Source organism: Centroberyx gerrardi, chromosome 11 (genome assembly GCF_048128805.1).
Source record: "Centroberyx gerrardi isolate f3 chromosome 11, fCenGer3.hap1.cur.20231027, whole genome shotgun sequence".
Classification (NCBI taxonomy): Eukaryota; Metazoa; Chordata; class Actinopteri; order Beryciformes; family Berycidae; genus Centroberyx; species Centroberyx gerrardi.
In genome coordinates this window covers 31,496,802-31,512,266 of record NC_136007.1, presented here as the reverse complement: position 1 = coordinate 31,512,266, position 15,465 = coordinate 31,496,802, and the positions used below count along the sequence as shown (strand labels likewise).

General features: G+C 40.9%; 1 protein-coding gene across 1 annotated transcript in view; it reads right to left on the bottom strand.

The window, feature by feature from the left end:
- Positions 1–15,465, bottom strand: part of cux1a (cut-like homeobox 1a) — a 208,085-nt gene that overhangs the window by 143,138 nt on the left and 49,482 nt on the right. The gene's annotated exons all lie outside the window — the stretch shown is intronic.

Here is a 15,465-nt window from a genome sequence, read left to right as displayed (position 1 = left end):
ACATAAAACCATTACTTCTAAAATCATTACTTCTAAAACATTTGAACTAGGCTACACTTATTTTAGTTTTAGATGATCGTAAGTTAAATTACAATGTTCATTTTAATGTCACATTTTCTCTAGCAGTGGTGGTGATTTCCTGGCTGTGGTGGCGCACATACAAATGCATATTGGGGCTTTAACACCCCCTCCCTAGAATATAGATCAAATTAAGAATGGCCACATGTTCCAACATTATCGACGTGAGAGGACAGACTAGTAAAACTATAGATTTATCTCTTTATTTTACTGTAGCCTGTTGGTAAACACACTATTACCTCGCTGTTTTGCAACCACGAACCACCAAATGTAGCAACCATGTTTCCTACAGGTGGATAATCTGCTCTCCAGTCAGTGTAACATTTTAGCTCAGTCAGTTTTCCCCCCACACTGAGAAATACTATTACCCTTCATAAGAACGGAGTTACTGTATTCAGCACAGCTTGAGCAAAATTCCATTACATCCACAAGCAAACAGTGCTGGCATTGAGTCACAGGGGTTTTGGACCAACATGTCTGAGCTGGTAATAGTCACTATAGGTGCCACCTTAGGAGCAAGGAGGGTGGTTGGGGTGGTTTTGGTCATAGGCAGTCCCTCCAGCATTTCCATTTTTTTTTCTCGTTTTTTCTGACTGGCCAAAAATGTTCCATTTTTGTGTTTTTCTAAAAAATTGCAATGCACTTTGAGGAGGTTGGTGGTGGTTTCTGGTCGTGGAACTATGGGAATTGGTAAAAAATGGTAAGCCCGGGAAAAAATGTTACTGAAGTTATACTAGATAGTTGTAGAGATAAAGGGAATTTAAGATATTAAAGAGATACCAAAATGGGACTTTTATAACTAAATCCCCTTAAGAAAGATTCATATCACTTCCTGTGATAATAAGCATACTGCATATCACAGAAACGACTGGAAATACAACATGGGCTCAGAGTTACAGCAAAGATTATAAAACAGTAGTTTCATTTAGAAAGTGCCCGTTTATGTCTGAAGTAGACTTTATGTTCTCAGGCTCAGAATAAATGGAAACTATAATGAAAAACATGTACTCAACTTCTTCCACCTGTAGGCTGAATAAAACTACAACTAATATTTATTACTATTATCGTTGTTACTATTATTCCACCTGTAGGCTGAATAAAACTCAAACTTATTGTCAGTTGAATCCAATTTAGCCTATTTCACCTGGACTATTCACAAAAGTCCAGAGATTTAGCATCAACTTTTAGACACAGAGTAAACTTATTCACACACACACACACACACAGACACAGACACAGACACACATCCACACTGAGTGCAGCAGTGTCAGAGCGCTGGTGACTTTCTGTTGCGGCCCATTACTGGGCTGCTGTTTCATGCTAATGGACTCTGAACAAGCAGTCCTACTGAGACTCTGCTTTTAACAGCATAATAAGCACTGCCACCCTGAACCCTGCTGATGCACAATGCACCACTGAAAGGGGAAGGAATGAAAGATTTGAATACGCCGTTAGTAGTACCAATATGTGTTCTTCACCAAGACTCACTATTAATAGTGAGTCTTGGTGTCCATACACGCAATGGTACCCAAATAAACTTATACAATCATACAAATACCTTTGAATATGGATAGGTAATAGAGTATCATTCAAGAGCAAGCACGTAATTCATGCTGGAAACCAAATACAAAAGCATGATACAGCTTATTGGTCACTTAAAACAATGCGTCCTGCTCCCATCACATAATTGTTAGCTCTTAAATTTTTGCATACAGTGTGAGGATACATACACCAGGAAAGAGGCAGGGTCACCAATCAATAGGAAACTCTCCTGAGTCCAACAAGGTATCACTGATCCCAATGTGATATTGGGATGAATAGAAACAGGCTAGATGATCAAAAAACAGTCAACCATGAAAGGGGGAGGTGCTTAAATGACATCACCGATCAACGGGAAACTCTCGAGGAAACTCTCCACTCTTGTTTCAGAATCAATGGATGCAGACAATCAAAAAGCCAATCAGAAAAGGGGGCTTAAATGACATCACCAATCAATAGGATACTCACTCCTAAGCCATCACTTATATCAAAATAAAACATAAATATGAAACTTGTGAGCTAGGAATTATAAGGTTGAATCAGGCTTTTTCTTTAATCAAAATTGAGCCATCCACATATTCATGACCTTTGAATGTTACTTTATGCTTGTTCGGGATCAATAGATACAGATGATAAAAATGAGCAAAAACAAATAATACAATTTTTGGGATGGACTGACAGATGGACCAACCTATTCTAGCTGCTGGTTGCAGCTGAAAAGACATCTCTATCTCAATGAGACTACCTGATTAAGTAAAGGATAAATGAAAAAAACACAGTGTATTACTCATACTAGCAATATGAACTGATTCAGAAAAAAATTAATATGAAAAAATTGCTTAGTTGTACATTTTTATTTCTTCTTCTACATCTTCTGTCTCTGTACTGTTTTTCCGTTTGCAAAAAAAAAATAATAATAATTTTGCACCAATAGCAAATCACTCTGGATAGCAGTGTTTGCTAAATGCCTACAATGTGAAATGTTAATGTACAAGTAGAGTGAAACAGTAGGCGTCTTTGTTCTGTATATTCCATATTTGGACAGGCTTGTTGAAAGCCCTTGAAATCCAATCTGGGCCTTGAACCATATCACTGCTATACTTAGGATTTTAACACTGACAGTCCTAGACTTAAAGAGCAAATCAACACTAAATCATTTAAGGCAGAAAAACTGTTGTTGCACTGCTCTCTATGGGTTGAAACTTTCAAACATGTTGCACTTCTTCACATATATTTTCTGCCTTATGTGAAATAGTGTTGATTTGCTCTTTAAAAGGCTGCCAAGCTCCAGCTCACTGTTATGGGTATGTTGTATTACTCAACCCATGTCTAATACTTCTAGTATTAGACATCTCCAAGCCATTGTGCTGGGTTTCATGGGGGGACACCGTTTGTTAGTGTGAGATGTTGCCAAATATGATGGTGAAGGTTTTTTTTTTGACACATAATCCTGACTGTTTTCTAGCAGCAGATTACTGTGGCGCTAATTTAATGACAGAATATTTGTACAAACAATTGTTCTATGTTCTATTTTGTAACCTTGCAGCAACTGTTTTGTACTCACATTTAAGGTCATGTATGCAGTTTGCAAACTCTTGCATGCTTGTAAGTTAATGTCTGTGTAATGGAAAAATACAGCAGGAGCCTAAATTGTAACGGAGAAATACGGCAGGAAACCTTGTCCCTTTCCTGACCCTGTCTCAAGCAGATGTCAATTTAAAGGAGCATTATTCGAATCAATGAGGCTTTATTGATATGACTCTATTGATGTACAATTGATGTACAGTAATTGCCAAAATGTCCCTATATGTGACAAGTAAAACCTTGTTCCTGTCCTGATCAGATGTTCCTACATATGATGTGCGACAAACACTTTATTACATTTTTGAATGTTATTACATGTTTGACCATGCTTTGAACTCACCATATGAATAGAGTTGTTTTGTGATATGAATAGGGTTGTTTTGTACTTCTGTAGATGTAATAGGGGTGGAGAATGGTGTTAAGGAACAGTGAAATGTATAAGAGGGAACTGAGAGAAGAGGAAGTTGCTCACTCAGCCTGAAACTCTGTTGAAGGTTGTTTGTGCCCACCTGCAGGTGTAACGTACGAATAAACCCAGAAAGGAAACTCTCTCTTGTTTCTCAAGTCTCTTTTATTACAGAACTTCCACCACAGTCTGCAAAAGCATGATTTATATTCATGCGTAATTTAATTCCAAAACTTTTACATGTGAGGCCTTTCCTCTGCGTCAGTGATTCTCAACCTTTTTCATATCATGGACCCCTAATTTAGTCCACATTAGAGCCACATTTAATGAGATTTTGTCTCTCGGATCCAACTATTGTTAGATATGATTTTGTCCAGAATTCCAAGACTATCTGTATTGTAGGTAGAGAGATAACAGTGAAACTATGAACTATAACTTCTTGCAAATGAAATAATTCTAAAGTTTAACAATTCATCAATTTGCTGGGGACCCCCTAGAACCCCCTCAAGGACCCTTGGTGGTCCCCGGACCCCACATTGAGAACCACTGCTCTAAGTAACATTCTGCTTGTACTTGTAGAGTTGGTTTCATATACTTATACAATGGGCCATTGCTCTTAACCAATCATCTACTCTTTGCTACAATCAAAGCCAATTACATGCTGTGTATTTTTACAGCTGCTACAAGTTTACAAAATGGAGCTCTAGAGGCTCTGCAGTTGCATCACAAATCTATCAACCACAGCTGGTGCCATTATGGAGGTCCATTAGAGAATTAGCTGTGCAGTAATAAAGTCTAAATGTATAACGACCTGGCTAGAAAAGAGATAGCTGAAAAAGATTGTTCCCAGTCAAAAAACAGCACAGAAATGAGCCATGTCTATTCAATTCTGTTGAGACGGCTAAGTTGTACGTTTAGAAACACAATCAGCTGTTCACAGCCATTGTTACCACAAACTGAGGACCTCCAATATGGCTGCCAGAAGGTGTGTTACATCACCTGAAAGCGTCACGAGTATCTACACAGTACATCCAAAGATCTTTCCATTGCAAGTGTACCAAGTATGTACTCAATCACGGAACCTGAAGTGGTTGCTCCATACAACTCAACTTAGCAATGGCAGAAACAGAAGCGCATCAGACCTGAGGGAGGCATCAGGTCCTCTGATGAGACACCTAATCCTCAATGCTGACTGGGGAAGGGGGGGTGGAAGAACAACACAAATTAAGATTGAAGATAAACTGATACGAGACCAATAGAAGAAAGGGGGTGGAGAAAGAGTGAGGGGGGCGGAATGAGAGAAGAGATGAATGAGAGTAGGAGAGAGTTAAAAACAGAGAGAGCATGAATGAATGAATGAGCAAAGGAGACAGGAAGAAAAAAAGAGATAGCGCGATAATGGTTGTTACAGTGCCTGCCTGTGTGTGCGTGTGTGTGTGTGTGTGTGTGGTGGTGAAAAGCAAAGGAAAGTCGAGCATGCTGTTGACTGGCTGTAAGAGGAGTCTTTGTAAATAGAGCCTCAACTATGTGTACGTGTGTATGTGTTCACGAGTGGCGATACTTGGTGTGTTTGTGCGTGTGTGTATGTGTGTGTGTGACCGGGACAAAGTTCTGAGTGACAGACGCCAGCCTCCTCCCTTACTTGAAACCTGAGCGGCGGAGTTTTGCTGCACCTCCCGCCTCAGGACCACCCACAGTGTGATGAGGAGAAGAAGAAAGGAGGATGTGAGCGTCTGAGATGTACAAAGCCACGTCAGCACACAAGATAATGGAAACACCGCATGAAAAAAAGACGAACTTTAAAGCGACTACATCACAACTCCAAAGGCAGTTAACACAGGCCAGTTACAGTCAATCACCACTTTAATATGGGAGTCTTCAAAGCCACATGAGAACACTAACAGAGCTCCAAAGAGGCCAAAAGGGTAGTGTTTGAATTAGGGCCTACCAAATAAGTCAAATTCTATCCGGAGTTGATTCACAGTGTGCAGCCTTTCCGTCGATTTCTTACCTTTTTTGGTTGCCATTTCCTTTTAAATTTGCAAAAGAGAAGATCTAGGCTTGGGCAATATCCCAAATTAAATATTGCGATGCGGTCTCGCCAAAATATCGCAGTATACAATATGTATACGATATGTGTTTTTCTGTTTTTTTTTATTTATTTTGATCACATCAAATTTCTAGGCAATTAATAATAATAATAATAATAATAATAACAATAATTATTCAGCGATATTCGATACCGCAGAAAATATTTAGATAATCGCGAAATATCGCGATACTCAATATTATCAAATATCAGCCCAAGCCTAAAACGATCAGAATAAATCACTGAGTGAGAGTCAGAGTGTAAGGACCAGAAAACCTGGAATGACACACACACACACACACACACACACACACACACACACACACGTGCAACAGTTATGAAGTTTCCTTGGCTAAAGAAGTAAAAAGTAAAAATCCACAACATTTTCAAATAAATAAACGTCATTTTGCTCCACTCTATACCATAATAGGGATTCAACCTCCTCTGCCGCACAGGAAGTGATGCGTTTTATTTTTCAGGTTTGTTTGGAACAAATAGGCTAGAAAAAGAACTGGGTAGTTAGCATGAGCAGCGATAGCCACCAAGATGCTGTTGTATCAACCATTTCAAGATGGTTGAGATAAAATAGAACACTGGAACACCACTTAAGCAGGATTCTATAAGTCTGAAGCGAAGACTGTCAATTTTGTGCATACACATATTTTGAGTCTTGAATCTACACAGAGTTTTATGTATCTGGCCCAAGGTGTGAACATCAAATGGGAAAGCTCACGAACTGGCTATAGGTTGAATCATTATTGTGGTACATCAATATCGCAAATTGGACATTTATTTATATGAAAATGTTGCAGATTATTACTTTAATTTAGTCCCTGGTCTAAAGCAGGATAGCATGTTTGGGCTGCCATCCAGTGGCCCGTACAGCATGCCAACCGAGAGGAAGCAGCAGGGGTGAGGGAGGGCAGCCCCAACCATGCCCATTCATCCTGCCTACAGTTCTAACCAAACAACAAAACTCCAGCATGCAAAAGATCTCTTCTTTTTCCCCTCCATTCCTTTCATCCCAGAGAGCCACAAGCTAATCACAGCCCAGGATGAGGGTAGAGACGATGGCATGCACTAAACTCCTGTCAGCTCCATTTGTCCATCAAGAGCAGCATTAACTGGCCAGACGGAGCAAATCCTTTAGGCAGATATTCAATGTACCAGTGCATTAAACAAGGAAGCTTAACAACAGGGGCAGGGAGGGGAGGGTGCTTGAATGGTTGGTTTTAATGGCGAATATAGCCCAGACCTTAGTTTTTGTAGGAAGCGTGTTGTTCTTTCCCTCAAGCTCAGACTCCGCCGTCAAAATGTAAGACAGAAGATCAGAAGAGATCATAAGTCCCATTCTTGTAACTCTAATCCGTTTGGCCTTCACCTATGTATACTAAAGTATGGTATTTGCAGGTTTAGAAAAACAGATTTAAGACTTTTTAAGACCTTTTTAATGAGAACTGAATTCAATTTAAGATACGTTTAAAACCTAAAATACAGAAACAAAGCAAAATCAGCGTATTTCTAATTGACCAGAGCTAATGAAAGTTGTGACACTATAAATGGGCAGTATAAGAAAAAGGACATGATAATGATGATGACATTCTGCTATATTCCTGGAAAGTGACCCATTTGTAAAACTCCCTGATATTCCCTGATTTCCCCGGAAAATGTATGAAATTCCCTGACTTTCCATGTCAGGAAAATACCTCTCAAATTCCATGATGTTCTGGATATTCCATGACCAGTGGGTTAATTTTGCGGTGTTAGAGCAGAGTAGGAATTTGGTTTCAGAGGGCTGGAGTTGTTTGAGTAGGAGGTAGAGGAGGATGCTGGAGGGTCAGGGACATGGATGGCGGTCAGTCACTGATGTACGTCAGTGAGGCCACACACTACTGAAGGAGCCCTTACAAACAGACTGACCTTACATACATTTATGGCCCCGCACTGATAAAGCCCCCTTGTGCGTAATGAGGTGGGTCTCGTGCAAAAGTTCAGTTTTGCTTGCCCACTAGATTCCTTTCATTTGGCTGAGATGTGGCACTAAAGCAGCTGAAATGCTAATCACATACTTCAGCACCTAAGAAATGAGCGCTTGTTGCTCTATGCTGCTTTGTGCGTGGGAGGCTAATTATCGAGGGCCTGTACATACATATACATACATGTATATGTATGTACATGCCTTGGTGGAATATACAAAAGGGGGATGACGCCTCACTGGAGCCGCCATACTTTATACTTTGATACTAATTATCATAACCTTCTGAAGAAAAAAAAAAAATACCTGTAAGAAAATATATATATATCATAACCATATGACATGCTGTGCAGGAGACAAACCTCATTGAAATGGTGGGGTCGCACATGGATATTTTGATATCAGGACCAGTGGGTTTCTCTTAAAATTACTTACCAAGAATATTTTTTATCGGCCAAAATAATTGATATCCATTTTTCATGGAAATATAGTTTGTACCCTACCACTTTTCAAGAGCAGATATTGAGCCAATGAAAATCAATATGTAAATGAAGTGTTGCATTTTAAACGCCCCCCGATCATCCACACCCATGGCCAAGTACAGTGGATCGCAAACTAGCTGTCAGAAAGGCAAAGAAAGTTCCAGCCGGCAGAACTCCATATATTAAGAGAAAAGACTGTCATGCAATTGTTTGGATATGGTAACTCTGCACTGAAACACATTGGAAACACATTCTAATTCATCTTGAAGTGCGACAGAATTCCACCCCATCCCCATATATACAGTATCTGAGGCATTCAAATGTCATTGTGTCAAAAAGTTAGCGGCCAGGGTGACAATAAGTTCCCTTGTTGATTTATCCACCGCAAACAAATTTCAGCGCCATTCGGGGACTTGGCAGGAGGTAATTTCAGACCCCATCCTGCCGTCAGACGAGCCTCTCAGTCAGCCAGACGTACCCCACTCCTCCGGTCCTCCTTTTCCCTCCGTCCTCCCACCAAATTCCACAGTCAGCCTAGATTACCAGCTCTGCCTGTGAAATCAATAGTGGAGCTTTTTTGAAGACTAGAAGGCAAGAGGAGGAATAGAGGGGAGTTTAGCTGTCTGTCTGCTGAATATCCCCGCATTGTGGTGTTAAACAGGAGGGCTATAATTAACTGTGCGAGACGCCAGTCAGCCGGGGATGGGCGCCAGGCCAACGGATCAGCCCTAATTACTATATTCACTTTGTCAGGAACGCTCACTTTGCTGCTCCTACTGATAGAGCCTGGCAGCATGAGAAATCCCCCAGTCCTGCAGGCGCATTTCTCAGGCAGGCAGGCAAATGGAGTGAGCTGGAGTAGACCGGACGATTACACCAGCCACAGTGAAATATTTGTCACTGCTGATTGAAAGGAGGGCAGCGATGCACAGGGAATTTAAAAGCCATTTTTATCTGTAATTGAAAGGGTATGAAGGCTAGTATAAGTTATAGAATTGACATTTTTTTCCTTTCTTTGCAGTGTCCAAATGACCCAGAATCCATCGCAATATTCTATAGATCTGTATATATTTCTCTTACTCTCTTTATTTCCATTACCGACTTCCACGGGTTCCTTTTCTCCTTCTGCATGCCATCTTCCCATTCCATTTTATTTTTGCACTTTAATGGCGTCCAATATGCTGATTTTATCAGACTGTTTCCCTCATAGCTTGAATACACCCTTTTAATACACATTTGGATGTTTGAGTTATGATTAAAGGCTTGGAATTGAGTTCCTATCAAAAGGCCAACTTAGGCTGAGCAGGGTATTTACATGTGGTGACTGACAAATAGCTTTTTATTTTAAAAACTCCCCGGCCCCTATGCTTCTAATACCTCTCTGAAGTGAAAATGTGTGAGTTGGGAAATAGGCAGGCGGGGAAAGGGGATGAATATATCTTTATTTAAATAGTTTTAGAGGGGAATCGGCTCCAGTGACCGTTTCAGAGCAGTTTATCACACTAAAGCCTCTTTCACCCTCGGCCAGCAGCAACTGTTCACATATGTGGAAATCCCAGACCAAAGCCTGTCTCACCATGGGACCTGGCCTTGGCTAGAGAAGGGGATCAGGATCAATCGTGTAGGAGATAGGAGAAAGAGAGTTCTCCCTGCATGTAAATGTAACCAGTGAATAACTTAAATGCTCTGTTGACAGGCCCAGACGTTTCTGGCACTTTTTGCCTTGACATAAAACAGCAGGTCAACCTGACAAAACCAATCGTATCTGCTTCCACAAACATAGCACATGTTATACTCTCCCTTGAGCTGTATTGGTACGTCATGCACTCTGGGTAACTAATGCACTGATGTCTGGAATGGTTAGAGATCACATCCGGGATTGAATCCGAGATGTTTTATGGCTTTGAAGTGAATGTTCACTTTGGTACATAGTGAACGTTTGGTACAACAATGTCAATTTTCAATACCTGCTGTGATTTTGTTATCTGCAAACCTCTGAAATGACCTGCCCCCTCTGGTGTGTGTACTCACCACTTGCATTCAGGCGTTTTTTTTCTATCTTGATCAAAAATTGCAAACGGACCCAATGGGCAGTAAGGGCTGCGTACTTCGGTCATCAGAAACAAGTTAGGAGAATAGGAACTAAAGGAACTGAACCAAAATCAGCCTCCATCCATATGTCCAATGCCTGTCCATTACTGTGCATCCATTCGTTTTCTATAGATTTGAGCGACATGGGAAAATCGGTTGAGTGGACCGTCATCAAGCTCCTCAGCTGAGAAAAGTTGGGCAAGGCTGAACGACTTTTTGCCGTCGTTAGCCGTCAACAGCCAATCAGATTTTCACGCTTTCACGTTGCCCTAGCGATGTGATTTTGTTTCATGAACCTCCGTCTGGCAAAATGGACCAGAAGGTGAACACAGCCGTTCAAAACTTCCCAGTTCCTTACGTTTATGTGAAAGGGTCTGAGGTAATTTTATTGAATTTTGTTTTTAATTTAAGTCATATTTAAGTTAAATTCACTTGAACACATTGCTTTATCACTCACATTGAAAATAAGACAAGAATGTGTAGCTTCTGCTTTCCAGGCATTCTCACAACCCTGTCAGCCCCGCGGCTCATATTGAACTGTCTGTGCCTGTCGTGGGATTGTGTGTTTGTTTAAAGTGGCCCGGCTTCCCGGTTGGGTAGAGTTTTCCGTTTTTAAGCATTTAAAAGTGATTTGCCTGAAGGGCCAAACACCGCCGAGCCAGCAAACTTTGGTGTATAAAACAAACCGAATCGTTTGTGCAACTACCGGTACTGCTCCGTATCTATTTTTTCAGAAATTGAAAAAAAAATTGAGCCGGGACATGCGTTCCGGTGTCGGCGTTCCAGCCCCTGCATGTAAACTACCTTAAACCAGTCCCAATAGTTCGCTGATTGGCCCGGCTTCAAACTGGAGCGCCCAATCCATCCCTATGGCCGGTTTTCCATCGTACCGAAATGAAATGAACTCACGCAGAGGCAAAGTGCTGAGGGGGAAAAACACTCAGGGCAACATATTCAGGGCTTTAGTTCAATTTCTATGGTAGGGGAAACACTGTAGTAACACCATGCAACCATGAGGTCAGGAGAAGATAACAGCAGAAATCCCCTCTTTTATTAAACTGTGTTATTTGTTACGCACTTGACAATATAGGTTGCCAGAGGATCCTTGTGCATTAGAATAAATAATACATCAAACTGTGAAGCTATCTGCTGTATCAGTTTCCGTTAGAGAGATACAGCCTTGCTACCGAACTGATTTGAATAAACTCAGTTCAATAGCAGTTCAATCGATGCTTCCTCTGTCCACTTTAACACTGAAAGAAGTCAGAGTCAAAAGTCCCAGCAGCACCAGCTGAGTCTGCACTCAAGAGTCAAAATGGAGGTCAGCTGATCAAGTCCAAAAGATGCTCAGCAAAGTGACACTCAGCACTTTGAAAACAGACTGGCATTAGGTTCACCCCCCCTTCCATCTGAGAGAGAGAGAGTAAGAGAAAGAGATGAAATACTACAGTGACTTAAACTCTAAGCTTTCGAGCTTTGAGCATCTGACGGGACGAAATTTCCAATCCTCCGCCAGAGCCCCTTGAAGTTTCGGACCTTGGGTTCGGGATTCATTCTAGCAAGCAGGCTGTCTATTTTTCCGCCCTTTGTCTCTCGTCACACTTCTTTTTTCCCCCCGACCCTTCCTTCTCTTACAGAGTTCAGAGAATTCCCAGAGAACACAGCCTCCAAGTGAAAAGCCCCAGCACGATTAATGTAGTAATGGGTTATTAAGCCCCAACATAAATTGCCATCCTGGACAGCTTCAGTGGAAAAGAAGCCTGATTTATTAGGGAGCTGGAGACAAAACAGGTTTTTGTTTTTCCATTTATTCATCGACACTCACTAGGAGTGGGAACCGGGGGAGGAATTCTGAGACGCCCAAAAAGGAATAAAGCAAAGAAAAGGGGGGAAGAAGAGGGGAGGTGGAGTAAAGAGGTAGACGAGTAGATCAGAGCCCCTTGACATCTGAACACAAGCGCTTCCCTTCAGCAGGGCTATGCCTGGGATACGACTGCTTAAAGAAACAGTTCACCCCAAAATTAAATTCCTCTCATCATCTACTAAACTTCATACAAGCGCTAAATGCATCCACCAAATGTTCCAAAAAGGGCATAAAATGAGCAGCAAATATCTCTCAGCAGCTCCTGCGGCATAATCCCACTGTTTTGTTTTTGTTGAATAGCTGCCTTCTGCAAACTAAAAATTTCAGTAAATCGAATCAAACTGAAAACCGAACTTGCATAATGAACTGCATAATTCAAATAATTGAACCAAAGTTGGTAAATTTCTTTTTTTTTAACCAAAAAATAGCGCAGATTTTGTTTAGTTACTCAGCACTATTTGTAGCCAAACAATTGCACTGAGACCATAATTAGTTAGTTTTTTTTAGTTAGCATTTATAGTATTCTTCATTGAAACTAGCTGCGAGCTAGCTAATTACCTTGCAACAATAACCATTGGTTTCAATGGGTAACACTAGCAATGCTAACAAGCATCTTCTAGGATGGCTTAAAGACAATGAGAACGAGAATGAGAACATTTTCATTTTCCCACATGCGTGATTGATAGTAAAATGGCCATGTTCTCAATTCTCTGACAATTACAATTTCATTGTACAGTATTTCTTTACTCAATATCATTGGATTCAATATTATATGATGATTTGAACAGTTTATGATGTTTTCCTTGATGTTTTATTCCTTGGCCATCATTATATGTGTAGACATATTATTTCAATCCTATCAGCCGCGGAAAGAAAATGGCCATCATGGCCCATCTGTACTATTTTTGCAATAGTTCTAATTCTGCAAAAGTTTGGCCATCAAACTGTGCATGTATACCAATTTTGGTGCCTTTACACAATCTACAGTACATAATTTGGCCCATTTCTGGCCTGTTTGGCCTGGACTGTGGGTATAAAGAGATATAGCCTCTTTCTTTATCCTTCCCTTTCATTTACATTTTGTGTCACTGCCAGTGAGTGCACAGCAGAAGAGTGGTGTTAAAGCCACTACCTCTCTATATCTTCAGCATCTCTCCTATTCTATCTGCCTCATTACCTATCACTCAGCTCTTCACTCAAAGGCGGCCGGAGGTGCCGGATGCTATGGCTGCGGCACTTGGCATGCAACCAGCCAGTCACGCATTCCCTGCATTTACAGGAATCACTGAGGGGAAACCAATGTGACGCCGTCCAGGTGATAAAACAGGCCTGGTGTCCAGTAGCACAGCGGCACAATAGCATGGCAATGTGCAGAATAAAAGAATAAACAAGAATTAAAGACTGGTTTACTGGCTGGCTTGAATTCTATCAGACATCTTTGGAAAACAAGCACGCGATGCATGATACGCTGCAACCAATTTGGCTCTATGAAACCAAAGACAAAAACCCTATACAGCTTATTGGTTACTTAAAACAATGCATCATGCTTCCATCACATAGCTGGTAGCTCTTAAATGTTGTCATACAGTGTGAGGACACGTTTATCAATGAAGTCCTGCATACTGGATTCATCACAGTTACCATTAATCCCGAAGTTGGATCAATAGATATGTAGATGATCAAAGAACAAAAAAATTATGAAATCAATCAATCAAAAGGAAACTATTGTTTCCAACGAGGCGTCACAATGTGGTTTCAGAATCAACAAAACATAGATAATCAAAAAACAGCCAATCAGGAACGGGGGAGGGGGTTCAACTGCATCACCCCTCGATAGGACTCTCCATCCCGAGTCCAATAAGCCATCAGTCATGTCAATGTGACTTTGGAATCAATAGAAATAGATACTCAAAATACAGCCAAACAGGACAGGGTTAGGGACTTAAATGACATCACCAATCAAAAGGACACTCGCTCTGTCACTCATGCCAATGTTAATTGGGATTAACACACATAAACGATTAAACATCTCAATATGACTTGGGAATCAATAGATATAGATGATCAAAATAAAGCCAATCAGGAAAGGGGGAGCGGCTTAAATGACATCACCGATTGATAGGAAACTCTCTCCCAAGTCTGACAAAACATCAATCATGTCAATGTGACTTTGGGATATACAGTATATAGATATAGATGATGAAAATAAACTTTCAAATTGATGTAGTATGGTATATGACATGTACTGTATATGATGGTATGTAAAGACATGCTTGTGATAAAGGGCTATATAAATAAACATGACTTGACTTGTGCAACATGATTTAAAGTTTCAACCAATAGAGAGCAGTGCAGCAGCAATTTTCCGCCCCATGTGATTTAGTATTGATTTAGTCTTTAATGGAGAGAACTATAAAGTTCTATAAAGTTAGTGCTTTCAATCATATGCAGCATTATTATAATATTTCTCTCTTTACTTATTTTCTCTTCAAAGAAGCTATCAGTAGTGTTTGGCCCAGAATTCATATGAACATATTATATCTGGGGGGTTGATAGTGTTGTTGATCAATACCAATGACTCCACCATTACTTGAGCAGGTGCTGAGATTTCGGACTTTCTGGCCTGTACTCTGTCTTGGAACATAAAGTTTGAAGACACTGACAGAGGTCATCGACTGCTCAATGCTCCTTTAACAGTTCATCATATTCAAACGATGAGGTTTCGGTCCAAATGAAGCTTCATCAGATAAAAAATACATGAGCAAAAAGGTTTGCACAAATATCCTAGGGCTCATGAGAACAAGTGGCACCGATTAAAAATTAACCAATGGGAGAACTCGGAGGGACGGGGGCGTGAACACGCACAAAAAAACCGAAATTCAATGAAACAGATTCGTCCTCAGCTGAAGAAAAAGCTGTGCATCTTGCAGTATCCCTACCTGCCAGACATCGCACTTTAATTGCAGAGCCATAATTAACCACTGTGTTTAGTGTAAATAAAGAAGTGCCCATCCTTTAAAGCTGCTCATACGCATGGTTAACCCCCCCCCCCCCCCCCCCCCCCCCACACACACACACACACACACACACACACACACACAGCTCAGGATAGGACTTCAACAGGCCAGTTAGAACTGGCAACAGCCTGGCCTTAGCCAGCCATGCGATAAGAATATTCCCTAAAAGGTGGCTGCACGTCCACCAATGGAGTCACTGTGTGCGTGTGTGTGTGTGTGTGTGTGTGTGTGTGTGTGTGTGTGTGTGTGTGTGGAGAGAGATAGAGAGAGATACTGGGGAGAAAAAGAAAATGAGTTTGTGTGTCTACCCTAAAAAGGTTTTCTTAACAATCACACTTAC